At 41.7% G+C, this 27,269-nt stretch overlaps 1 protein-coding gene across 5 annotated transcripts in view; it reads right to left on the bottom strand.

Annotated features, from left to right (window-relative positions):
• TSPAN18 (tetraspanin 18) overlaps window positions 1–27,269 on the bottom strand; it is a 119,387-nt gene that overhangs the window by 54,621 nt on the left and 37,497 nt on the right. For 4 of the 5 annotated variants that reach the window (XM_032690422.1, XM_032690419.1, XM_032690416.1 and 1 more), the window contains exon 2: window positions 5,765–5,895. The exons of the other annotated variant lie outside the window; for it this stretch is intronic. The gene's annotated coding sequence lies outside the window, so the exon portion shown is untranslated. The remainder of the gene's footprint in view (window positions 1–5,764; window positions 5,896–27,269) is intronic. 5 annotated transcript variants of the gene reach the window in all.

Genomic DNA, 27,269 nt, shown 5'->3' with positions numbered 1-27,269 from the left:
CTCTGTCTGCATGCAGGCTAGGCACAGAGCTAGTAATTGAATGCAAAACTCCCCAAACCCACTTCACTACTTATAGGGTAATACTATCCTTATTGCTGATTTTAATAGTTATCGCCTTTCACTGATCCCAGGTCTTGCTCATAAGCCCAAGAATAAAATCTTCAAATACACGCACATATACCCCTCTTACATATCTGTTTTCTGAGAAATCTCTATAGTGAGAGAATAGTTCCAGCAGTTCTTAAGCTAAGTCCTCAGCTTCACTCAGTAGTCTTCAAAATGCACAAATCAAAAGCAAATGTACTTCTGTAGGTCTCAAAATAAGCGATGCAAAGCCTTCACTGCCATTCTCAGTGACATTGTATCTCAGACACTCCACCCAGGATGCAACACAGCAATGAAAGGCAGCTTTGGTTCCCCATCCTGTCAGATTGGGTAAACCCCATTTTCCCTTAACAAAGCACTTTACTCATCATCAAAAAAAGTTTTAAATTACTCTGTAGCTTTAGAAATAAGTGATAGGAACTGTTAGATATATATTTCTAATGATAATTTCTTTTCTCCTCCTTCATTACCATTTCCATCATTCCCAACTTCATAGGGAAACAGGCACAACCAAAACCAGTCCCCACATGAACCACGGTTAACATCAGCTCCATGTCTCTGGGGCAATACCTCTGAAAAGGTCAATCCACTGCTGGCAGAGTCTGCTCTAGAGACATTTGAGTCCTGTGGCTCTTTTTGTCACCTCTAGACCCATAAGAGACAGAAGTGGCAAACACATCCCACATTGTCAGCAGCCACTTACAGCCTGATGAACCACCTTACAGCACCTTCCACGGGCAGAAGAGCAGAAACCTGCTACCCCAGCCAGGATCCCAAGCGCTGCTCCTCAGAGACAGGAGCTCACTGGTGGCAGACTGAAACAGTGCTGGCTGCACACATGCTGCCTTCCCTCTGGATGCATGGCTGACCTGACACTCACCCTTCATGCTCCTCTTTCACTTGTTAGTGCGCACACAACAAATATATCATCGCTGGCCACAGCAGTTACTGAGACATTTATAATGTGAGCGGGCTGTAACCAAAACACATGGCCTGGGAGTTTGCAGGGAGCTTGAAACAATGGCTATTGGGCAAGGAGCATCCCATTTATCTGTGCAATGTTAACTCAGACATCCAATGCCAACCATGTATGTGTCAGAAGCTGTTAGCCGCTTCACTGGTAATTTGAGAATCAAGCACATGGGGCATCGCATCGTTCCACACCACTTGCTGTGAGTGATATCTCCTCTTGATACCACAGTGGGCAGCATCTAGGAGGCACCAAATCACCTTTTATAAAGAAAAGGCTACACATGACCACATTCCCCTGCTATACTGGTGCAAACACAAGCCCAGAGTAAAGTAAAGCCCAGAAGGCTTGCACAGTAGTATCTTTAGTGTAAGCACAATTTATCATACGAGAAGATTCTCTTGCAGACTAATTTTGCAGATATTCGAGAGTAGCACAGCTTCTCCAAACAATGGAATTCACAGTTAAAAGAAAAAATTAAAGAAAATTAAAACTTTCTCTGTATGATATCTAATTCCTTTGGTCAATGCAGGCACCGTTTACAGGTTTTTATATAAAACACTGAACCTTTAAGAAGTCCTTATTCCATTCTCACAAAATTTCAGTTTCTTTAAAACTTGTCAAATTGTTCAACATTTTAGAAAGAAAAAAGAGTATATTGTCAGTGCATACAGAGATAATAATAATGATAATACTGAACTATTAATTTTCTGCCAAAAAAATGTTTATAGAAAGTACTTTTCCTTTTTTCCACTTCTGTAATCACACCTCAGCATAATACAGATTGAGTATTGTGACATGATTGTGGTAAATGAACCTCAAAATTTGTTGTTGCTGCTTCTAAGAGGGAATGGGGTTTTGTCTGCTTTTACTTTTAACAAGTTTGCAACATTATCAGCTGAACAGATTTTTATAGGGAGAATCAATGGGGCATCACAGGGAGTCAGAAGTGATGGCAACTAGAGAAAGAATGACTGAAAACATATCCCAATTATGGATACAAAAGGATACAAGAGGAAGAGTGCCCAACTCTTATGCTCGCATGCACAAGCACACACTCATTCTTCTCCATGAGCTGGCTTTTTCCCAGATCCCAGACCTATGCTTTTCCCACTCCAGGTTCTGCCTCTGCTTTCTGGAATCAGAGGATTCAACCTTCTTTGTGCTCACGTAGCTCCAGCTGTTCCTTCTTACAAGTTGCTAAGTGGGTTTGTGTGAAGGTCAGACTTATTTCAAAAAAGCAGGCAGTTTCTGTTCATCAGCAAGTGACAGTTGCACCAAGAAAAAATCCCAAACCTCAGGACTCCTTTTCCTGAGCTGGTGCATGTTTTGACTGACCCCTGCTACCCATGGAAGAACCTCAGCCTCTAAAATACTGCTGCTCACAGCCTTGCTTCCTGCAGGCTTGAATATTTCAGATGCCTATGGAGATAACTGGGCTCTGGTCATCCCCAGCAGTGGACATGGTCATTGAACAGAGCAGAGGAAGCTGGTGGCCCAAACTGGTGCATGGCACTCACTCAGTGCTTCTGCAGGGATGAACAAAGCACACACTGGAGCAGGAGGTTCAGCCCCATGTCCTCATCAAACAACATACAATGAGCATTAACACCATTTCACAAATCACGTTTCAGGAAATGGGGAGGAACAGAAGCCCCAGTTCAGCAGCACTATTTTGTCCCACCTCTTGATCACAAATCATAAAATTCTTATGGAAAGAGATTTTCACCTCTTAAACTTTAACACTGAAATAGTGACAATTCTGTAGAGAACACCCTAGGAGTAAAAGGTGAGATCCCCTTGTAAGAGTTCAGGTGTGCTTGCATCAGGGCTGCAAACATACATGACTAAAAGGTAGATTGTGGAAAAAAAGGGACACAGAGGAGTACTCTGTGCCTCTGTCCCATTGCCTGAGCATCCTCTCAAGCAAGAAAAAACATTATTTACATTTATTACTCATTGTTACTGAGTTCAAGATGCAGCAAAATCTAACATCCCCAGCTCCTGTCATAGTAGCTGAATGTCATAATTTTCTACTGCTGCTTTGCCAAATTACCTGAACTAACAGAGACAAAGTAAATCTTTTGCACAGCCCAAGACTATATACATGCATACCATAGCCTACCACTTTCCTTTTGGCTAGAGCTTCCACCAAAACAGAACAACTTTCAGCAAGGAGGGGGGGGAAAAAGCAACTGTAAAAAATCAATTTTTAGAAAGAATGTAGCATGATGCCATTTTCCTTATACGGCAACTGGTATCCCATGTGGAGGCTCAAACAATAGCCAGCCTGGCAGGGGATGGAGTAAGAAGATGACTTGGGGGGAAAAAATTTTATATATATATTCCCTGCTGGCCCTCACCCTCCATTTCCTCTTGGATTTCTTTGTGACTGCATTGAAAGGGGTCAATAGCTCCCAGCTTGAGAAATGCAGCTTTTGAAAGGACTATCACCAGCATCTGTATTTAAAGCATGCCTTTTACTTCATGGCCCCACCAGCTAATGCAGGGCTTTTAAAAAGCGAGCAGCAAGATAAACTTCTGGGGAAAAGAAAAGGTGAAGAGCAGAGGAGAAACACTACTTATCTGCCTTGGTTTTACTGACACTTTCACTGGAATAAAGCTTGATTGGCAAAGCAAGGACAGGGGGCATAAACTGCAGATGATCTAAAGCACTATGGATCATTACACCTTGCTTCAGTCACCACCTCCCCATCCTTTAAAGTACGTTCAAAACCACTACATGAAGTAGCCAAGCACCAATATGGAAAATAATTTCAAAGGATTAAAAACAGTGGGCAAATTAGCACTGAATACTAAACACATCAAAGCTTTGCAACTCAACCTTCAGTGTTTAAGAATTTCGGATCTGACAAACACAGGCAATCGAGTAAAATTTTAACAAATTTTATCTTGATAATGAGAGACTGGTCCAGTGGCTAAATTTATATTCAGGTTTTCTGTTTGAGGAAATATTCCAGAACCAGGATTTATCGGGAGAGATAAGGAACAGACCATAACCTCCTTTAGTGCCAGGGGATGCAGCCTATGCGGAAGGCTGGTACATGCCCAGTTTTTCAGGACCCCTGGCTCCGCTTCACATTGCAGCCTCATTCAAATATCAACAGCAATTATATTGCAGTTGCTTTCTGTATTAGGACATGGTTTTATTTTGGAAGTGGATGAAACCAAGTGTCCACACATGGAGTTTGTATAGCTTGGCTGTTACTGTAGTCTCCAGGTGTAAACCAGTTGAAACTCCATCCATGTGCTTTAGAATCTAAGAGTTTTCATTAATAAAACTTGTCCAAATTTGAGAAGCAAAACAGGTGAAACGTCACAGAAGGAACCTCTACTTTGTATTAAGAAGAAACTAGTTAAATAAGACCAGCTATGATTTTCCAGCTCCAATTTATTTGACTTTATATTCATCTGGCTATTTGACTGGAGTCTTTCAGTAAGCATTAGAGAAACCCACAATATTCATCTAAGACAAGCCTGAAATTCACAGATGGAAAGGTGGAGTGGTACCTCCAGCAGCACCACACACAGCAAAAAGCTATTTCATATAACTCCTGTCAAACTGTCCAAGAGCGAAGTAAAAAATGAGGCCAGAGAATGCTCCAGAAGCAGAGAAGTAAATTGCCTCTGAGAGTCTCTAGCACTGGCAGCATATGACTTTGCATTTCACTTTAGTTTCCAATCATACTATCTTTCTCATAGGCATTCAAATACATTAGTCTGTGTCTTATCAGATCCTGAATTACCATTGTAGAAAAGCTCCCGTCTGAGAAATGTAGTTCAGAGAGGTTTATGGGGCTGTAATGAGTACTGAAAGATAAGCCACATTCATGCAAACACACTTGCAAGTGATGTCTGGTTTAACACAATACAGCCCTAAGCCTTCATAATACAGCATAGGAAACAAAATCCTCCCATCGCCTACTACTAATTGCATCTGCAGTGGTCAGGAGTTGAAAAAGAAGTAAGCAGATTAATTCTATTAGACTGTGCAATAGTATCCCAAGGGGACAAGGGAAAATCCCATCATTTAAAACAGGACTGGTAGACACCGCTGGGAACGATGTTACATACTAGTAGGGGATTAAGAGTTTGGACTAAAGGGTCTCATGTTTTCTAGATCTGGTTTCCATGAGTCAGAGCGATTAAAACTGCAAGGCTTTTCTGTTTGTTTTCTTCTTTTTTTTTTCACCTACAGATGACCTTAAACATCTTGCTCAGCTGAAAACTAAATTATTAGATTAATTTCTTACTTAACCCCTTCCCCACAACATACCCTTCCTTATTCCTTTTTCTTAAAAAGTTTTCTGTTTAAATTAAGGTAATTTTTAATATAAAATTGTTTTAGAACAAGAGGTCTAAGTATTGTTTTATAAATACCTTGTATGCAACATTTTTCTTTTTTCAGCATGCTCCTCCCACACTTTTAACCTCTATTCATCTCAACTATATGAGCAATCTTGATCCTCTGAAAGTCCTTTTTTTCTGAAAAACATTCCCTGTGCGGTAAATAAAATGTAAGGTTTCACCCCTACAGACATGGCAGGCAGAGGTGACAAAGCCTCTCTTGAGCGAAATGAATGGAAAAAGTCCTCTGCTGAATCCAATGCAGCAAGCCCAGACCCAGCAGCAGCTGAGCCTGAGTATCAGGAGCACTGTCTGCCTTACCTGTGTGCTGCTTTGAGGGGACAGACTTTCAGAGAAATATTTGTTCTCCTCAAGAAGTCAGGTTGTACTGATCATGCATAGGGCAGGATCCTTGCTTCAGGTCACTAGTGCTGTGATCTGGGCTGGTCAACCTGTCAGAAACAGCAAAGAAAATACATAAGACACATAACTCCGTACTGGGACTGAGGAGAAGACCGTGACCTTGTTTCACTCACTTCGTCCTGCTTAGGTAAAGATCAGCTCTTTCTTGCACACCTGAAGGATGTGAGAGGAAGCATCTGGCAGTGACTCTGAAGACCCTGTCAAGGTCTGGACTAAAGGTAAAATCTCTTTCCTCACTTTCCAGTCCATTAAACCAGCCAGAAAAGGGCTCTGACCAGAAGGCAGGAGGAGGACAGGGCTATTTCCAGCAACACATGAAAGAAGCAACAGAGTTGCTCTGCATCTTCCCCTCCTGCTCCCCTGCACAGCAGAGGAGAGTCACCACGGAAAAAGGAGAGGACAGAAGCACCAGGAAGAGATGCTGTGAGTTCCCAAAAGGTAAGTCCCAGAACAGAAAATGGAGGAGTGTGTGATAAAACAAAGGTAGTTAAATATTTACCACACATCCCCCTTTCTGTATTGTATGCAACAAATACGCACACACATGTTCACTTACTGGACAGATGTTAAAGTACAGCTGTGTGTTGAAAAGAGGGAGCCAGAGACGACTGAGGATGGACAAGGTGGTAGAGCTGAGAGGCAGGTAGGGGTGGAAGGAAGATACCAACAGATACACAAGGGCTGAAAGCAATAAAGCAAGCAAAAGAAGTCTGCAGAAAGGCATGAAAGGCCAGTGGGAAAGGAGAGGGGATAGTGCCAGATCCTGTCTGTTTTCTACTTGCAGAAATCAGCCAGACACAGGGCACAGCAGTGGAGCCATCACTTTAACAGAAGGATTGCTCCATAATGGCTTCTCTCTGGAGAACAGCAGAGAGTCTGGATCTCATTCTCCCTGACAGCTCCAGTTTAGATATGAAGATGGCGCCATGTAAATCCATTTCATAATATTAATTCTCTCCTTTCTAGTCTACCTTGCTGCTTTGCTCTCTTTTGAAGCCCAAACCCTTTATTCTGCCCAACATCTCCAGCATCCCAAAGCCAATGTCAAGTGTCCACATGCAACATCAGGGAACATCACTAACCTCCCTGCATCACAGTGCTTAGTTAGTCCTCCACAGCCAAGATGAAAAGCTGGGAGAAAAGGTCCTTTCACAGCAACTCCACCCAGCAGCCCCCATAAGACACTGAGATGGGGCTGCAGCCAAACATCTCAAACTCCCCTTCTCTGTCATGCTGTCTGGAGATGACAACCACATTGAGCTGAACTAGCATCCAGTAGGTTACAAAGCCACCTACAAGCCAGCTGGGAAGTGCTAATGTCACACCAGACCACATGAAAGGAAATTCCTCTCATGCGCAGCATATCAGCCCTCTGTCCACAGAGAAGCTCCCTACTTTCCACCACAGAGGTGTTATTTCACACTTAATCAGGATGTGGAAGAGGGTTTAGTGGGACACAGGAACACTGCACGCTGTGCCCACCTTCAGACACCCTGGTGAGGAGCACTCTGTGCCCTAGACATTCATCTCATGTGCACTAGAGTGACAGCGTGGTCTAGTGAGCAGAGCAGGGGACCACCAAACCACTACTCAGGCAGATGTTCTCCATGCCCATGTCTCTAATGGAGTCTTTCAGCACACTTTCAGCTGCAGTTCATCCTCCTGTTGGTATTTGTTATAAGTCTCTTCTCTGCTTTTCACAACCTGACATTTCAAATACACACCTGACAACCACATTCTGGTTTCTTTAAAGGGGAAGGGTAAGTATTTGAGAGGTGCAAGTGCTTGTATGTAGAAAATGCACAAGCCTATACACTTCTGCACAGGAAAAAGTGTCCACTGCCTGGTAGAAACATATCCTACTGAATGCAGTCCTATTCCTTTCAGACATGCAGTATTGGATAGTAACTCCCAGCCTTTGAAGACAGTGAAGGAAAAAAAAGAATCAGGTTTGTAAAGCTACGTGAAACCACAAGATGGAAACTGTCAGGCAAGTGTACAGAGAGTCATCAAAAATTTGATTCAGTGGCATCTTTAGTAGCAATTTTTCCTTTCCACTATAGAAGAACAGTGCTATCCATGTAGGCAAACACCATTCATCCCTATTACTATTGTAGCTGATACACCACTGTGATCAGAAGCACAGGGCTCTCATATATTTAGGGTCACTAATGATGTATTTTGTCTTCTGTGCATGCTTGTTCAAATGAGAGCTTTAAATCACCTCTGTTCAAGAAACATTAAGAAAAAAGATGTATCAGGTCATCTAAATCTTCCTCTCCAGTGGAGGGTCATGCCTCTCCTCTTCCCCCTGCTTTGTTTATATGTAGTCCAATTAAGTGTGTCAAGTAGCAGAAATATTCTCCTCTCTTACAGCGGACTTCAGAAAAGTCTGATGGAGAGCTGTCTTAAAGACTTGTTGCATGCATAAAGAATCTGTCTGGTTGGGTTTTTTATTTTAATTGTGATTCCTTTGTATCTGGCTAGAGTAAAAGCATTAGCATGAAAGAAATGTGAATAAGGACAATAAAAACCAGGCACCTTCTCTGAGGCTGATGTAGAGGGACAGACACTGACAGCAGCACCAGGGGATCCAACAGTCTACTGGTGAATTTTCAAAAGAGTAGGCCCAGCAGACTATGGATCACCTGGGCTCAATACATTTCTAATATGAAAACAAAAATAAACAAGAGCTTAATGTGGAATTTCTCCTGGTTGTTGTACTGGTCTTACATTCTCTCTAATCTCTACTGGCTTCTATCAGAGACAAGACCCTAGATTAGACACGACCTGAGCAGCCTAGCAGCTCATGGGTGCCCCTCCCACTACGCTGCACTGAGATACACCCTTGGGGCTTTAGACTCTGTGGCTCCTCAGTTTGATTTAAGCGGTACAAGTGACTGCTGGAATTCAGCTTTTAAAACAAATTTTATTTTAAATCCAACCCGCATCACAGCTTCCTCCCCACTTCAGCGTTTGTATCCTTTGGGGCCCTAATGGTGGTATATTTTGCAAATGACTTTTTTTTTCTTCCCTGTATATTTGTACAATCACACACATGCTCGTATAAAGCCACTTAATCAAGCATAATGAACAAGAGTTTTCACTATATACTGACACAGAGATCAGGAGGAACACAAAGAATTCCTATCTAACATTTTATACACCACAAATAACACCAAATCAGATGCAAAACAAGCCAATTCCTCGTTACTTAACACAACACAAATCTCTGTGCATTAAATACAACTGAAAGGGAGCTGTGGAGCTGGCATTAGCCTGATAGACGTTGAGAAGAGCTACATCAGAACTTAGTATCTCAGCCTGAAACAGTGTTAAAAAGGCATCTGCTTTTTGTTTGATATGTGTATTTATTTACATAGACAGTTTGCTGACATGCTGAAAGGTTGGGGAGGGTGGTGTAGGCTGGCATTTTAACTCTCAGCAGGCATTGAGCATGCAGTTTATTATCCTTTGGTCATGTCACAAGCTTCCATTTTTTTGCTGAGTGGTGACAAAAGAGGGGAGCAGGGAACGGAATCAGGGTCTCCTCCACTGTGCAGACTTGACTCCCCTCCAGGAGCTTGCTCTCAGCACGGAAGGCAGCATTTCCAAGCTCAGCCTCCACAGGCGTGCTGCCCCTAGGGCTCACCTTCCAACTTCTGAGGCTTCTGTGCCTTTGATACAGACATGAGAAGAGTCTCTGAAAAACAAGTCAAGCACAGCTCCTTGTGCATAAAAAGAGATCTCTTTTAACAAGAAAGAAAATTAATTAAGTGGGTAAAATCCCACAGGTTGGAACAGCAGCTGAGGAATTATCTTCCTATCAGGTTGGTAATGAGGACTGAAAAACCTCACACAGACATTAACAGCTTCATATGGGCTCATTGGCATTCCAGATCAGATGTGAGGCATGGCATTCCCACGAGTACCAGATGCAGCTCCAGTTACAAAGCAGACTATGGGCAAACCACATTTTGCCCTGCTGAAAACAGTATTGTCGTGATGTCTGAAAATTAAGGTACATACCTATCTACAGAATAACTTTTTCTCACAGAAATTATGCTCAGGGAGACTGTAGGTCACAACATCCAATGCCCTGGGTTGTTCCAACACACCTCTGAAACCCATGTTTAGATATAAAAGTGTGTGTATGAGAGAGAGATTTATTCAACATGCTGTGGGGAACAGCCAGCACACATCTAGGTGCACATCAAATGACAAAATCAGACACCAAATCCACGACTTCTACCCTATTGATTTCTCCACCAACACTGCTGGCTGCTTAACTGTTAACACTCACATACTAATAATGTAGATTATTTCCCATTCCCTGAAGTGGAAAATCTACCTGATTTGGGGTCAATGACAAGAATGGCAAGTGTGATGCATTCATGGTAACCACGAAGAACCACAGAGCCTATTGAGACCACATTGAACTGTGCCAAGCTGTTCAAAGCTGCATTTCAGAAATGCCTTAACTTCCCCTGCTACTGAGGCAAAGGAATTTGTCCCCTACCTCAAAAAGAGAAAGAAAGAAAAAAAGATGTGAACTACTGACCATCTGTCTCAAAACATGCCTTTGGACATCTTCCTGCCCTTTTGTTACTGCTCATATCACAAGAGTCCCTTGAGGCCCCATAGAACCACAGTTTTTACTGTGTGGAGCATAAAAGAGCCCCCTGCCAAAAAAACTTGCTGCCTAAACAGACAAAAACAGGAAAAAAGAAAATACTACTATTTTCCTTGTTACAGATGGGAAGAGAAATACTAGTGGTAAAGATGAGACAGGAAACCAGGGACTACCTCAGAAGAGAACATCTTCAGTCTCAAGCCTACTCTTTCGGTACGGCGATCACTGTTTCTTCCTTTCTCTTCCTCCTGTCTTTCCCTGAAATTTATTTCTTTTACAGCTTTTAAAGTCCATCCTTAAAAGCAATGTCAAGAGTCTACTGATATGGTTCTCATTTTCAGGGTTAGGAGATTCAGGGATTCTGATGTCAAAAAGCACAAAGAATTAGCTAGCACCCAAAAATTGCCCCAAAGAAGCCAAATTCACCCCCCCCCCTTTAAATGAACAGCAAATACTGGTATGTGCTGTTTCATGTAGCTTTTTAATATACCTAATCATGGGGCCCTCAACTCACCAACTCAGAACCACACTAGTGCAAGTACTTCTGAAGCATGTTTCAGACATTACCCTTATGTTATCAGTCAATACAGATGACATCCCTACCAGATGAGATAATTATTTTGAAATTGCATTGAAATGAAAGATACCTCTTGTAAAGGTTTTACTAATTGCCCAGACTTACTGAAGACTAAGGATAATGCAGTATTTCCCCACTAAGTCTGCCTCTCATTAATCCAAATGGCCTCTGTGCCCTAAGCGTATTGGAAGAAGAAACCAATGGCACTTCCTCAGCAATAGGATTAAATTACCTGCCCTGAGGAATCAGGTTGCCTAATAGAAGCATTTGCATTATTAATAGCTACTTCAAATAATTTTAAGTCATCGTTTAACAAGCATCACTACTTGCTTAGGTTTTTTTTTTTGAGTTTGAAATATCTGTAGTGCATAAACAGCAGTCAGTCTGTTTTCCAAGCTATTCTTTCTTGTTTGACTCAGAAATAATATTTTCTGTCAGCCTGAACTGTTAATTTAGGTTTGCTGCTGCTGCTCTCTTTCCTTGAATAAAGGGCTGGCTGATCCCTGGGATACTACAGCACAGTATTTGGGTTTTCACACTCAAGTTGTCACTCTATTAGCTCTGACAATCCAGCTGTTTTCTACCATATTTTTTAAAGGATCTCATTTACCTCTCATATCTCTGTCCTCGAATTCACCTGACTGGACATGCTGACACTTTTGGGCAGGATGTTCCCAGAATAACAGAAGGATACAAAGATGGAGAGAAAACAGACATTCAAAGGCAGCACACACTATATGTGCAGCGAGAGTGTATGTCTATTATAGCAATTCAAACATCTCCTGGTAGTGAGGTTAGTTTGGAAAGGCTTTGATTCCTGCCTAGGGAATTTAGTGTCATTTGCTTGCTCCACAAGAATGCCATGGGCTTCCTCGTGCAGTGTTAGATCCAAATATACTTTTATGTATTACAGAGTTTTATGTATATGTGTGTGTGATTCCTGTCCTTCAAAAGATTTCTCAGTGCAAAAGCTAATACAGAATGGAGCACTTCATGGAGTTGCATAGCTCTTCAACTCTCCTTTGGAATGCATCATTAGTTCTGCATAACTGATATCTCTTGTTTTATCTCCAAATCTCCTTTCTTTAAACAAACTCTAGATTCCCCCACTCCCGCAAAAATGCCTCTTAAGACCTGATTGTTTTTCTTGAAAGACACAATAATTTTAAAGGGCTTAGCAGGAGTATTTCAAGAGGAAAACCCACACAAAATCCAATAATCAACTGATAAAGAGCAAAGAGAAAGCCACAGCCAGTTATGGAAAAGGACATGAAATGTTGTTCCATTATCCTCTTGAAATGAAGAGTAAAATCTTGCAAAATGCCATTCCAGTGCCCACAACTCTGCCTAAATTCTCCTGACCACAGTAACAAAGCCATTACATACCACACGTCTCAGCATTTTCATCATGTTACAAACATCTAGCACATGGCTCAAAGGTTTTGGTCCTTCAAAGTAATGAATCCTGTGATCAGCGCGTGAAATCAGATTGCTAAGTGCAAAGAGGAAAGGAAGTTGATTTTCTATGAAATGGAGGAAACCACCCTCTCCTCTCATATCCTTCTGTATATTACCCACTGAGCAAGTGTCTCCTTGCCCACATGCTACATCATCTCTGCATCACGTCTGTCACTCAGTCTCCAACCTTCTGCTGTACTTAACTGCTTCTTCATAGAGTTTGCACTGATTCCAGCTTTGCATAGGTTCAAATAAAACACAATAAAGATCTGATTTTTTCAAATTACTGAACTTAACCTCTGAATAAAGGCTACCATAGAAGGGTACAGTGCAAATACAGCTCCTGTTTAAGTCGAATTAGAGCAGCTTTAAAGATTATCAGTGAGAAAAGTTCATTAAACCATGCAAGCCAGCAAAGACCCACACCACGCATAGAAGTACAGTTTAATTAACTTGGTTGGAAATTGTACTGTCATTGAGCAGTAGGGCTGTTCATGGCAGAAAACTTTAGCAAGCTGAGCCCTACAGAAATAGCTACTAGATTTTCACGTATGAAGAATTAGATACCAAAATGTAGACACTGGTAACAACATAAATCCTAAAGGCCTCAAGAAGGTTAGCTTTGTCTGCACAACAGAAAAGCACTTATTAATCACAGAAAGCCAGTAACTGGAAGGGATGAAGAGCATACAGTCAGCCAAACAAACAGCAGCAGAAGACAAGGAAGAACTTCAAGTTAACACCAGGCAAAGAGATACATTCATCTTTTTCTTCTTTTCCCAGAAAATAAAAATTTAAAAAATTGTCATATTATAAGAGCTATGTTTTTCTTTTCTTTTTCGCTTCTACTCTCTGTATAATAAAAAACAAACAAACAAATAAACCCAAACTTCTGACCAACAATATTTCAGGAAAGAATAAATCTAACAGACTTTTTTTCTGGAATGCAAAGTTAAAAGTCGTCGAAACTTTTCAATGGTCCAAAAGAAACATGATTACCAGTAAATGCATTAGCAATTCCAGCACGTGTTAGAAATATAGAGTGAGGTAATTGTTTCCTTAGCTGAGGCTCAATTGTACAAGCACCTTAAAGCCATTTTGTGCTGCATGGTATTCAGCAGAATTATAGTATATTGGAATGGACTGACTAGGGAGAATGAAGGTATTTATTTCTTGCTGGTATTTTTTGGTGATAGTGCTTCTGAGGACTCATACCAGCTTTCATTACTAGGGCATGTTCCCTATTTGCATATATTTTTCATCAGCTGCTTTTCCCCCAATCCTTTCCACTGTTTTTCTCTTCTGTCCTCTCCTACTTACTGAGCTAGTAATCAAAAACAGGGCAGCATAATGGAAATTGCAAATACGGAGCGGGTCAGGCAGTTTAGATCAATGACAATTGTTGTTATTACGTGGCACAGACAGAACAAAATACTCTGAGGTTCTGCAACAACGCTGGTTGAACCCAGCTTTTCGTTCCCAAAGGATCTCCCAGAACTGAAGAAATGGGATGCCACCCCTCTGAAAACTGCAGAAAGCAAGCTCTTTGGCTCATTGCCACAGTGCGTCAGCAAATAAACATCTCTCCCTAGCTTTCCCAGTTATTTATACAGTTATTAAAATGTGAGATAATGTTTTCTGTTGTAAAAACACTGTATTGTCAGAGAATACCCTTTTGGAGGACACCCCTAGGCAATTAGTGAAGGAGCATTTCTGAGCCTTGAACACAGGAGGAGGGATGCCAAGGGAAACTACAATTCTATTGAAACTGAGGGCAAAACTCCGCTTCTGCAGTAGGAGCACAACCTACAGATCCCAAACACATGGACAGAGAGCAGCTTCACAAAGGTTTCGGAAGTGGTCAGTGGTTTGGGGATGCGTCTGTACAAATGTCCCAAACCACATATTCAAAACTCCTCAGGCAAGAAATATTACCCATTTCTGAAAAACCTGGGCCTTTGGAAGTGTTTCAAGTGAAAAAAAGAAAAAATCTGTCCCATTCTCAAAACTTTTAGATGTCATTGAAATAAATGGTGGGACTTCTGCCTTGGTCATTAGCACACAATTTTAAAAGTGTTTCAAAAATAGTGCACATGCTGATGCTACTGTTTTTTGGAGCCTGGTCATGTAATAGCCTGTGGAAGCCAAAACGCAATTTATTATCAGCCTTAACAATAAAGAGGGCTTCTGACTCAGGTTTCCTCCGGGTAGTAGCACCCAAGGGGGCCCATTGCAGGGACTATTCCTTCCAACCAAGACTCTACATTCTGTTTTTCTATTACAGAGCCACCTGCAAAGGTATGTCTCGAAAATGAAAACAGCTTTATCTTTTGCCTGGCCCTTCCCCATGCTTTTTTTCTTTTTTGTTACTTTAGCTTCAATATTTTTTTTCAGTATTTCTACAAATGGCACACCTGCACTTCAGCATGTTGCACCAGACTAGAAACAGTGAAACTGAGAGACAGGGAAAGACCAACATTACTTGTAAAACAGTTTAATGAAGACAGGGTGTGAACTGAAATAAACCTATTGGCCTTATAATCAGCAACAGGAGTGTTTACTGGCACTTACCTTTTGACTGCAGCATTCCACGAGAGTCTAGTGGAGGCAGCATACCAACTAATTAGGCCAGCATTGACATCAGGAAAGCATGACAAGGAAACAACTGCACAAAAACTCTCTGCTGCATTATTTGTTTTGGTCTCTTGGGCCACGCGAGCCCACCAAAACTCTCCCAGCTCAGCTATGGCATAGCTCCTAGGACAGCTGCTATGGACAGCTGTATTTAATTTTGGGTGGAGTTAAGTGTTTAAAGGCCCTCAGAAAGCACTTCCTAGCTGCAAGAAGCCAGAGACCTTCTCCAAGGGGAAACTTCTGTTCCCTTTGACTCACCTGGGGAAAGCTACTGCTTATAATCCATGATTACTTAAATCAGCTCTAATGTCTGGCTACCAGTTGGCAAGATATAGCAGTCTGCAGACAGCTCAAGCTAGGACTAAGAATAAATAATTTTTATCAGCTGAGAAATGCTTTCTGGTACATGGAAAGTGAGCCCAGCAACAGGGAGAAAGGACGAAACCTTAGGAGGCTGTGAAACCTTGCTCTTTAACAGTGGTGGTACAATCAAGCCTTACAGCCTTTGAAAGGTTTCTGAACACCTGCACAGTTCCAACTCATCCAGGCAAAGGATCAAATGCCTCTTCCAAGGCACAAGCAAGCCAGTCTCAAGACAGTAACAAGAGATGAAGTGTGCATAGCCCTCAACTGAGTACACCTCAGAGTGAGTTTGCCAGAGCTTCTAAGATATATGCTGCTAAAGCATTCAGCCCACTCTATCTTCTAGCTACAACAGAAACCAGCTGCCATTTTAATGAAAGGCAGGTGAAAAGGAAAACTAAGGTTCAGGTACTAGCTGCCATCCCAGGCAAAAGCAGTCAGAGCAATGTTACAGCACATGTGTCTAGAACAGGAAGCTTATTTCCCTCTTGGACCTCACCTCAGGGGCAAGACAGGTGGAGGAAGCATTTGGCTCACTTTGAGCTTGTCTTTCTCGGTGCCTCCTTTGAACAGCTGCCACACTGTTCTGCTCATACCCAGGGCCAGGCGAGTCAGGGATCTCCTTTGACTGTCCTGTCCCCACAGCTCACACTCAAGACAGTGGGCTCCTGTACCAGGGATTAACTGGAAATGAGGAAGGTCAAATAAAATAATCGGTGTCAGCTCTGCCAAATGAGCTGCCAACCAGAAACACAAGAAAGCCCTCACTAAAAACAGATGCCAGATGCAGGAGAATCTCTCAGTGCCCAGATAATGCTCCTCAGGGCCCTTCTCCATGTGCAGCTGTTTCCAGAGCACTGCAACCAGAAATTCCAAGCCAGACAAGTAGCTTTTCAAAGCAGACATTAAACATTCATTTGTAATAAACACCCTCCTGAGCCCCAGAGACCAGTGAAAGGTGTAGGGAAACACAGCAAAGAGAATCCAGAGGCCAGACTCACAATGCCTCATGCTGTGGTTATTTGAATATGTGAAGAAAAAAAAGACAAGTTTTCAAAATGGTCCATGTGCTAAGAAACAGAAACGATATTTTATATTTTGGGTACTTCAGTTCTTCAAGGGCAGTTTTCCCTTATCTCTGAACAGCAAGAAAGCATGCTTCTCATTGTTATTTTAGAAACGTATACAAGAATTTCAAACAAGCTCTCTGCTTTGCAATGCAATCCTCAGACTGAAATTTCTCCACACTTGCAATCTTTTTCTCTTCTCTCTATGGAGCAAGGGGCAGTTGGGGAGGGCAAGGGAGGAAGCAATCTGTGAGACCAAAGACTGGGGACTCATGAGAGTGCCTTGCTATTGCTCATGGCTTTGGCTTGTCCAGTTAGAGTGTAGTCTTTTATTTGTCTATGGATTTTATATTCATGGTACTGTGGTGTTAAACAGGACTGTAGGATTCTAGGAATATATAACAGGAAAAATCTTGCAAAATCAGATGGAAGGACACACATTAGGCACTCTGTAGCCAGGTCTGAGAAAGGAGGTCGCTATATGCAGTTTCCGGAGGAAATGCTTATAACTCAACAATACATATGGGAACTCTTTCATAAAATTACTTAATTTCACATAGGCCAAAAAATAGGTATTATAAAGATTAATATGTTGAGATCATAGAAAGAAGGTGGGCAAACACGGTTAAATAATAAAAATGCAGCTGAGTGCATAGCTGAAGCTTTACAGCAAATTTGTTCATTTATGGTAATGTCCACTGTGTATTAGCATTTCCAGAAATACTCTGTAAATAAGATTTAAAAGGATTGTTTCAGTTTCTGCTGATAATCAAGTGTTAAAGAATGGCTGCAGAATAAGAATTTTGTAACTCAATGCAAATATTCGTGCAAGAAGCTAAATCCTATGAATTATACACATTTAGTCAGGGAGCAGAAATACTATTGTGTGACCTATATGTCAAAATACAAACTGAATTGTGCAGCTGGAAGTTGAACACTTGAATACGAGCCACTGAATACTAAAAAGGAATTGCTTGTAAACAATCAGCAAACCAAAAAGCAATCAATGAATAATTTCAAATAACTCATGCAATTGAGAAGTCAATAAGTTTCTTGTAGACGATTTGTCAATAGAAGAACTTACATAAAAATATATTTTAAAATTTCTACAAATTATCATGTAGATATCAAAAGAGTATTTATGATTCATTGTGAAGAGATATAAGTAATTATACCAGGGGCTGAAAAGCCATTTTATTTCTTGTATTATATTCTGTAACCAATCAGGTGTACTAGGATAATATTTTTAGTTTCCCCCAGGTATAAGCCATTAGTGAGTGATGGAGGCAAAATGATGGAACTTGATGGCTAAGTAATCTGATTCACTCTCACCAAGTTTGAGCAAAATCTGACGTCAATGAATCTGCCCTTGAATGTAGTAATGTCATTCATTCAATCTCACTCTTGCAGGTGGTCATATCAGATAATAATTTCATTCTCTTGATTTGCAGAAGAGCAGCAACCTGCAATTCAACACACAGCACAGCCCTCTTTAATCCTTTAAAAATTTCAAGCACCTGATTTGCTACCAATATGCAGTTAGGGGAGGAAAAAAAAAAAGACCACAAACCTTCCTAGCACTGGATTTTCCAAGAGCTAAGAGCTACAGGACAGGGATCTGAAGCTGGACATGACAGTTAGAAAAAGAAGATTGGTGACCTTTCTGCAGCAGTTAGTCAACTATTTGTTGGACTTACCACAGTACTGCATGGAGAGGCAGCAAGCAGTCACCAACAAGCTTCAGTCCCCCAGGTTCATGGCAGCAGTTCTGGATGGAAACTTCATAAGCCTCCCAGTTCATGAGGAAAACAGTAGGTTATAGAATTCAAGGAAAGCTGGCCCTATTCAACTGTGATGAGATTTACTCCAGCAGCAAAAGGAAACATGTTTTTAGAAGGGTCTTATTCTAAAGGAAAGCATTAGCTTTCCTTGACCTCAGTAATAAAATGGCAGGAGCCAACATTGCTGCAGAGATTTTGCAACATTTAAAAATGATTTTATGATTCTACTTCTCTCATCAAATTTGAGTTTCATTTGCTTTTTACACCAGGTCCTCTACTCTTGTAACAACAGAGGTCGGTACGTGACATCCTTTGTTTCACACAGAAGCCTTTATTTCCTTCCTCTTGACCTGAAATTAAGAACACTGCAGTAGATGGTCCAAGAGGCACAAATCACGCTGACCAAACCAAGTCTGCTAACTCACAGAAACCAGAGCAGCAGAAGAGTGGGAGAAACTTCCCTCCCAAACAATTTGAGGGTTTTGTTACTCTCCATTGGGTCATGTATTTTCATTCGTTTGGAGTTCTCACACCTGCCCCTCCTAAAAAGGTTTAGATCCCTGCTTGTTACACCTCAGCAGTGCAACATCTCGTCTCCATAGTCTTCCAGGAGCTACACATTTGGGGAAATGTTAACAACCATTAGACTTGACACATTTCCTGTATGTTTTACAAGTGTTCTCAAACACACGTACTGTTTCTCTCAGATCAGGTACAAGACCAGATGAAGAACTTGCTCTCAGGTCTACCTTGATATCTCCTGAAAGGCAGGACAGCAACCTAAGTAGACGGTTACTTTTTGCTAAATACTGCTTTTCCCTGTAATGGTACCTCTCCTGGTCCACATGAGCTTCACTGGCAGTAAATGTTGTAACAAGGGCAGCTTACAACTTACATTGTTGTATACATCGTTGTTGTATAAGGAAGCATTTGAACAAGACTAATGTGTTCGGAATTGAGAGATAGACAAGGTAATTGAAAGGGACAGGAGAGTGGTCACAAATATACTGTGCCTTTAGTGTGGAGTCCAGCAGTTTGGAAGTGGTTCAGGCATGGTTGTCTAGTCAAGATTAATCACATTTCTGCCAGCACTCAGCCAGGCTTCTGTGATATCCCTTCCCTGGACACTCTCTTCTCTGTTTCGTTCACCAGTTAGAGGAAATCCTAGAACAACAAGGACCTCCTTTGGGGCTTTATTTAAACAAACAGACACCTCCTCCTGAACAAATGCCACTGTCATAATGACATCCAAACAATTTTTCAACATTTCACAATGTGTTTAAGGAGGAGAGATGCTGTCAGGCTAAAAAGCCCAGGCAGCAGGCCATTAGGAAGCAGCCACACTTCTTGGGGTGACTGACTAACTCTTTTCTTTATATTTCTTACCCTGCTTCCTCTCTGGATAAAAGCTGCAGTGTAGCTGTCTCATCCCCCAGCTGTAGAGGCTGGGCATAGTTTCCCCAGGAATACTTGGAGCTATCCCAGCTCAGGCGGGGCTTCAGATGAGGAAGCTGCCAGCCTTGTCCTCCTGCTAAATGGAGGAACTTTGCTGTCGTGAGAGTACTGAGTCAACACATCACAATTTTTGGGCCTCACAGAAAATTTATCTTTTAAAAAAGAATGAAACATCTTCCTTCAAAAAAGAAATTTTAATATCACCAGGAAAAGCAAGCAATTCCCAAAATCTTTCACTTGATTCTTCCATAGAGAGACAAACAACTTTATTATCTCTTCTCCCACTAACATGTCCCTAACCTATCCCAGCTTCACAAGTAGATTTTCTCCAACAGATGGTCTAAGTGATTAACATAACTTTGCTAAACTTGGTAAAGTGTTCTCAACATGTATTTATTTAGTTTCCAAGGCCGATGCGTCTATTTCAGATATGAGAAATCACATTTACATGTTTAAAAGGGTACCTCCCCCAACAGTACCAGTAGGCCTAATAAAAGATCCAATCTACTTTCCCTGTCAACCTTATCCAAGAAATTGCCATCAAAATGTGTTTCAGTACAGCTCTTCCCACTGAATCTGCTTATATGTCTCTGCCGGCCTCTGTTCATATTTCAGTCAATAAGGGATGAAAAACTAAAAGCAGCAGCTTTCCCCTTGAAGCATACCAAGGATTAGCTTGCTATAGCATTTGTATTTGCTACCCGTACAGGTAGGATTGAGTCATCCTCTTCTTAGGCCAAGTGCTCAGGGAGGAAGAGATCAGCAGGAGCAGAGCTTGAGCCTGCGAGCAAGAGATCTCGCTTTCAAGTTCTTTGTACAGTATTTATAAAGTATCGATGGAAGCTGTAGGTGGCAGCTGGTTAACATCCTATAACACCACTACAGAACGATTTTATCCAGAAGTTAAAGAGACCCTCATAATTAATTGAGGCTGCAGAAGGAATGCAAGCAGACCGACTAATTACCTTCGATACTCTGGCTAAGGCAGTTGCTGTTGGAAGACGTGTTAGGGGATCTCTAGTGTTCATAAGCAGTCAGGATTTCTGTTTTTTATCTCCACTAAAGATGCATTTCTAAATACTCAACACAGCTCCTTCAATCAGAGCCCTACTCCATTTTGTATTGCAACAGCCATCATTTTCCTTTCCCTCGCACAACACAGCCTTGCTCAGACCTGCCATTCGCTCCTGACAACCGTAAGATTTACCTATTACATACTGACCAGCAGGAGAAACAAAGTGTAAATACTGAGGTCAGCATAAAATAATACCGGGATTGACACCTCCAGCCTCCCAAGCTGGATATTTATTTGGAAAAAAAAAATACAACAGAAAATCAGTTTTGCACTGAGAACCTTGTAAGGTTCAGCAAAGTGAGCATGAGGCAAGTAGAGCAGGCATATAAAAACCCCAAGTCATCTCTCTCCAGTGGAAGGAAAAAAAAAATAGCGTAATTTTAAACAAACTTTCATACAGCACTGGCCAAAATACCTGCTAAGGGTACTTATGCAATAAATCAGTGTCTGATTTCTGCTTAACCTTGTGACCTTTTAAATCTGTAAGTAGAAAACTTTCTGGTTAGGAAAAAAAAAATAAAAGGAGGGATCAAGTTAAAAAGTTCACCTGGCAAATATGCAAGAGGCTTAAAAACTACCAGCCTCATTTCCCCAGATTAATCTGCAGTGCAAATGTGAAGATGCTAATGATTTATTTCTCACCCCTCTGCACCAACTCCCTTTTGGTCTCTTTAAGACAGAAAAATGAATAATAATAATAATAATAAATGTATGTGCTCTTTTCATTAGCAACTCAGCTCTCATTTCTGACTTGAACATCAAAAACAAGCTCCCCAGCCCCCGTACCACTGGGTGATCAATGATTCTTTACCACTTACAGAAGATCTAAAGAGGTACCTAATACATTTATTATGTTACAGTCACCAGCACAAATTCTTTTCAAAATGTAGTAATCCTCTCCACATGACACTTAACTCCCCAGTAGGTCCTTTTGCAGTCAGGTTAATAACTTTCATATTATGTCAGTGAAAGAATATTAACAGTGAATATGTTGAATCCAAATTTATAGTATGGTACCTCCTCCATTTGTTTGGTTCCAGGCCCTGCTGGCCTCTACCTAAGATTTGACAAATAAATCTCATTTGGCATTGCAGGCAAATGCTTCTTGATTGAGCATTTGTGATCAAAGAGGGTCTTCTCATTTCCTCACACTGCAACTCTAGTGGCATAGTCTCACTTTGTCTTCCTTGTTCAGCAGAAGCAGCAAACAAGAGAGCAAGAGAGAATAATTCCTTTCCCACAAGAAATTCAGCTCTCAAAAATTTATTTCTAAGTTCTGTGTTTTATCCACACTGCCTTTAGAACAAAATATCATGTCTTCAGAACATAATATCCTATTTTCAAACTTCAACAGGCACCCAGACTCCTCTAAACTGATAAAATCTTCAGTACAAGATGGAAGAGTAAGCTCTAAATATTATTTTGTATACTTAACAAAAGGCAGGTGTTTTCTCTCTCATATGTTTCCATCCTGAAACAGCACCCAGCAGATGTGCCAGCACATTGTTGTGTCCAAGTCAGCAAACCCTCAGAGCAGCAGTCTCCTCTTTGAGTCAAAGCAGCAGATTCTCTTTAGGTATCAGCAAGGCAAGGAGTAGAAGCAGCCACCTTGCTCTCCCAGGCAAGCCTAAGTGAAGTGACCCAGGTGTGTTGTCTGGCAAAACATTCCCATCACATCTCTGCTCCAGCTTGTTCTTCTCAGGGGTGTTCTGTAGAGAGACATTTGTGATGATATGTGTGACATCCAGGTGCAGGCAGGAGCAACTGGGCTCATTCAGCACAGCCTAGAAACAACAGGAAGTGGTTGGGGAGGAAAAGAAATAAGGGAAAAGAGAAGAAGACAGCAGGTCTTGAAATTCTGAAGTACTTTGACCTAATGAGAAGATGATTTTACAAATAGCAGCTATGAACCTGTTCAAGATCATAAACATCTGAATGGAAAATTTGCTGCCAGAAACCACCTGCTACCACATGTACAGCTACCAATTGCTCCTCTCCAAAGGAAACGGGAGCCTTGTATTTCAGGGAATCAATCCTGTTTCCAAAATGAAACACAGCTGGTAATAAATAAAACCCCAAATACCCATGAAACACAAAGCCATTCAGTGATAAAAAGTCAGACTTCCAGCTCTCTACTTGACAGTGACCACCAAGGACAAATTCTTGCTTTGAGCAGGAAATAGACTGCAAAAGCAGCCAGGGAATCATTTTTATTGGGTGGTGTCAGTTTTGAGCCGGACTAGACAGAATCCCTAATCCTTTGCCTTCATCCACTCCAGTCAGATCCTGGACTACTGCAGACACATTTTCAAGGAAGTCTAAAATGAGATCTGAGACGTGGAATTAGAACTTCCTTACTCTAGTCGCCTCCTCAGATGACAGGATGCAAATTCACTGCAACCCCCAAGATGAACCAGATGAGCACTGTTGTCAGACACAGGCACAACAGCAGGACTCAGGTGGGCTGGGAAAAACAGAGGCCTTCTTAGGTAGGGAAGAAGGCTTTGCAAGAAGTCTTCATTTTCCAATTTTTTAGATTTTGAACAGACCCAAAATCCTGTCACACTTCAACCCCTTCAAAACCAAGCAAGTTGAAAGGAGAGATTATTTGCTTGTTTTAGTGATTACTTTTTTTTTTCAATCACAAGCCTAACTGATATTTTCTAGCCAAAAGTTTTTTCTCAGATTAAAACAAACAAACACGCCCAAAACATTAAAGCTCTAATCATAATCAGGTTTTAGATTTAAAAATATTGACTTCACTGAATTTCCATAAAAAAAGACTGTATCTTCCTAGACCTCAAAATAATTGGGAAGAAAAGACTAAGGCATTTAGGCAAAATGTGTATTGCTGGCTCTAACTAAGCTGAATAATTAGCAGAGCTCCTAACTCCAGGCTGGCTGGAGGCCTGGCTTTCCCTAGCTCAGACACTAACTATAGACACTCATTATTATTCACTGCTGGCTCAGCACAGACAATACACACACTCTGCACTGTCAAAAAGCAAAGGAAAGTACTCTTCCTGCCTCAGTGGATTTATATTCTAAGGCCATCAATCTCATCCTGACACTTGTACATGTGGCAATCAGCAGATGGATCACTGTCAAAGCACTGCATCCTTTTTACCTTTCTTATATTAAAGAGAACACAGCTATATTTGGTGACTCTTTTATGAAAACAAAGCTGGTCAAAACATTTTGAATTCAAACTTTTTCAATCCAAATGAGAGAGGAAAAAAACCACTCCATGGTAATCTCTCCTGGTTTTCAAATCACTCTACTTTGAAAGCAGCTTTGAAGAAGACAGTGTTCAAAGAATATTTGGAGCTAGCAAAGCACAGCTTATGAGGAGCCAGCAGAGCTCGAAGCATTCTAATTCTTGCTTCGTAAAGAGGTGCTGGTCTTAATGTGATTACTCCCAAAGTAAAGAGAGGAACCCCTCTGCAGGGCTGCCACCAAGCACTCCAAACTTAGTATATCTAGTTACAAATGTGTTTTAATTTGCTGGGATAAGATTAGGTAAATGGAAAGAAATTTTGCACTGACATAGACAGGGTAGTAACTTTAATGTGCCAAGCCAGTGTCATGCTGTATAGCAGCCCCATATCCAGTCAATACCCACCTGATAAGTCATCCCTCATGGTAGCTAGCAGTTGCAGTGACTTCCTCCATTTTGTTGGCCACACTAGTGCCAAAAGAAAACTTCATGCTTCTTGACCACAGATGAGGATGAGGTAAAGCCTTAATCTGATACAGTAGATAGGAATAAACAGACCTGTTTTTTTTTTCCAAGCTGTTAAATCTGTAATAATGTGGACACCAGAATGAAAGCAGATGAGGAATCTACCCCCAGGGAAATGCTCTAAACATTACTGAAAGGAAACCTGCCTCTATTCCCACTGAATGGAGCTGGAGGAAGCAGAGATTCATCCATATACGCAACCACAGCAGCTAACTATGTTTCTACAATTTTCTCCAAAGCTTCCCTGGTTCTAACAGATCTGTCCTTTGTGGATGTAATTTTTGGATGCCCAGGCCACAGCTACAAACATCCATCAATATAGTGCTGGCAGAATGCAACCAACCTCCTGTTGTTCTGAACACAGTCTCTTTTCTCCAGCTCTTTTTTCCATCCTCTGGGAATCACTCACATGTAGATAACAGTTATGCTAAATCAAACATGGCTGTAAACCCCACATATGCCTCAGTTTCTAAGGCATGACATCTAATGACTTTATTTCACTGAGAACAGAAAGGGATAGCAGGGTAACTAAAAGGAAAGCATTCTGCAATGCAAGGAAATTTCTACTACTCTTTGGTCTACTACTCTTTCTACTACTCTCTAGGTATCTTTGTTAAGGTACCTAGTATGGAGGAGAGTCCAGATTAAAGAAAAGGGAGAGACATAGGTCTGAATGAAGTCCACTGGAAAGCCTGAAGTTTTTACTCTCTCACAAAACACTGGATTTACTCCATGGGCGCATCGTCCTTTATCTCATCTCTTTTGTCCCACACATTGCCTCTGGGTTTGAAAGACTCCTCAACCTCTCCTGTAGCTTTATGCTACTGTGCCTTAGCCAGCTTAGCCAGCACTGAGTTGAGCTTGGTGCCTCCCCTCCTAGCACAAGCATCATGGGTGCTGCCAGGCACTTTAGAGAGGCTGGGGAGAGTGGATGTTATCCCCATTAGCATCTTCTTAATATTGGAGAGGAGTCTGTCCTTTGGAGCCTCTGGGCAGCTGACTGAAGTGGACAGCCACATCAATGTGACATAGCACCGATCTGAACTTGCCAATTTAAAAGGTAAAAAGAGACATAGCCCAGTTCTGTCCCAGTCCACAGGTGCAATGAGCTCCCAAAGGGGAGATGGGCCATAGTTGGGCAGGTACACACTGGATTCCCTATTTCTACCCTCTTTGAGGCAGCAAAAGAAGAGACTTCTGGGCCTCTGCCCCTCGCATACCTCTGCAGGGGAAATACAGGTGGTGCTGCCTGAGCCCAGTTGCAGCGGAGTGAGACAGGGCAGCCATCGGCAGAGTCACCGACCCAAAACAGAGTTGAATTTAAGGCCTAGGGGTTTTAAAAGTTGAGGTCAAAAATGTGACATTTACATTCAAATTGTGGTTTCAGGTTTACCTTTGGGTACATGCACTCTGGACAGCATACACATACAAGTCTCTGGACTGCCAAGTTCACAGAGGCGATGGCGGGACGGGCCGAGTGCTGCTGGCCAGGCTCCATCCCTGGGGCCTCAAGCCCCAGCTCTGACGCAGAGTTCCATTGTGAACGAGTGATCTTGGGGGAAATGCTCACATCCGGGCAAACATCCCTTTTGAAAAACCAAACCAATAAATAAATAGGCCCTTGCCCTTCTGAACAGGCTGAAGCACACAAAAAGTTAGAGCCCCAGGTGCCAGTGTGGCAGATCAATCACGTATTGATCGTCATGCCCAATGAAAGAGTAGGTACCCTCTCAAGGTCCCTCATTGAGTGTGCACAGAGGACAAGTCTGTTTTCCGTCTGAGGGTAACAAAAAATCCTCCAACTCACTGAGCTGAGCCAAGCGTACCAGAAGTCAGGGTGGCAAATAACAGCATTATGCTGTTATTTGAATTATCAGAACATGAATTATGTAAAATTATGCATACAAACACACAGGGGAGGCAGACACCCAACTTCTCCCAGTTGTGGCAGACTACAGCTCTTCAGCATGGGCCTGGAAACTCCTTGAAATCCCCAAAGGAAGGAATATGCAAGGCCAGAGAGACTATTTTTTCCCCCTGCCATCCTTTTCATGCAAATTTCTCACAGAAAGGATAGCCAGAAATGAGCATATGATACAGACTACTGGCTGGATTTTCCGCTTGCTGACTTCAGTTTCACAACCCCATGGCTCCGTTTGCTTTGGTGGTGTCACTCCTGGTTTATGAGGGAGGGAAAAATCAGGTCCCCAGTGTGCAACTCGGGCACAACACTAAGTGTTTTCCTGTAAAGTGGGTTAAGTCCTACTTTCAGAAAATAACTAGAGCCAAGAGTGATTTTGTAAGCTTAGAGGAAAACGTCTCAAGCAAGACACAATGGTGTGGGTTGTGAAAGGCCCAAAACGCCATCTATACCCTTTGCCCTTAGGCTTGATGTAGCAATCTCTAATTGCTGGCATCTGTTAACTTTAGCAGACTTTCTAATTCCGTTTTTAAAACAGATAAAAATGAGTAAATGAGCAAACTGTCCTGACAAGAAACCCTAATTTCCATGCCCATTAAATATGAAACCCTTTCCAATCTCCTCCAACAGCTGCAAGCATCCTTCTGAAAGTGTCTGGGATGCCTGTTGGCTGTCTGCGCAGCAAGTCACAGAAGCC

The sequence above is a fragment of the Chiroxiphia lanceolata genome, chromosome 6 (genome assembly GCF_009829145.1).
Source record: "Chiroxiphia lanceolata isolate bChiLan1 chromosome 6, bChiLan1.pri, whole genome shotgun sequence".
NCBI classification, from domain to species: domain Eukaryota; kingdom Metazoa; phylum Chordata; class Aves; order Passeriformes; family Pipridae; genus Chiroxiphia; species Chiroxiphia lanceolata.
Note: the sequence above shows the minus strand (reverse complement) of the source record. Positions and strands in the feature narration are given on the sequence as shown.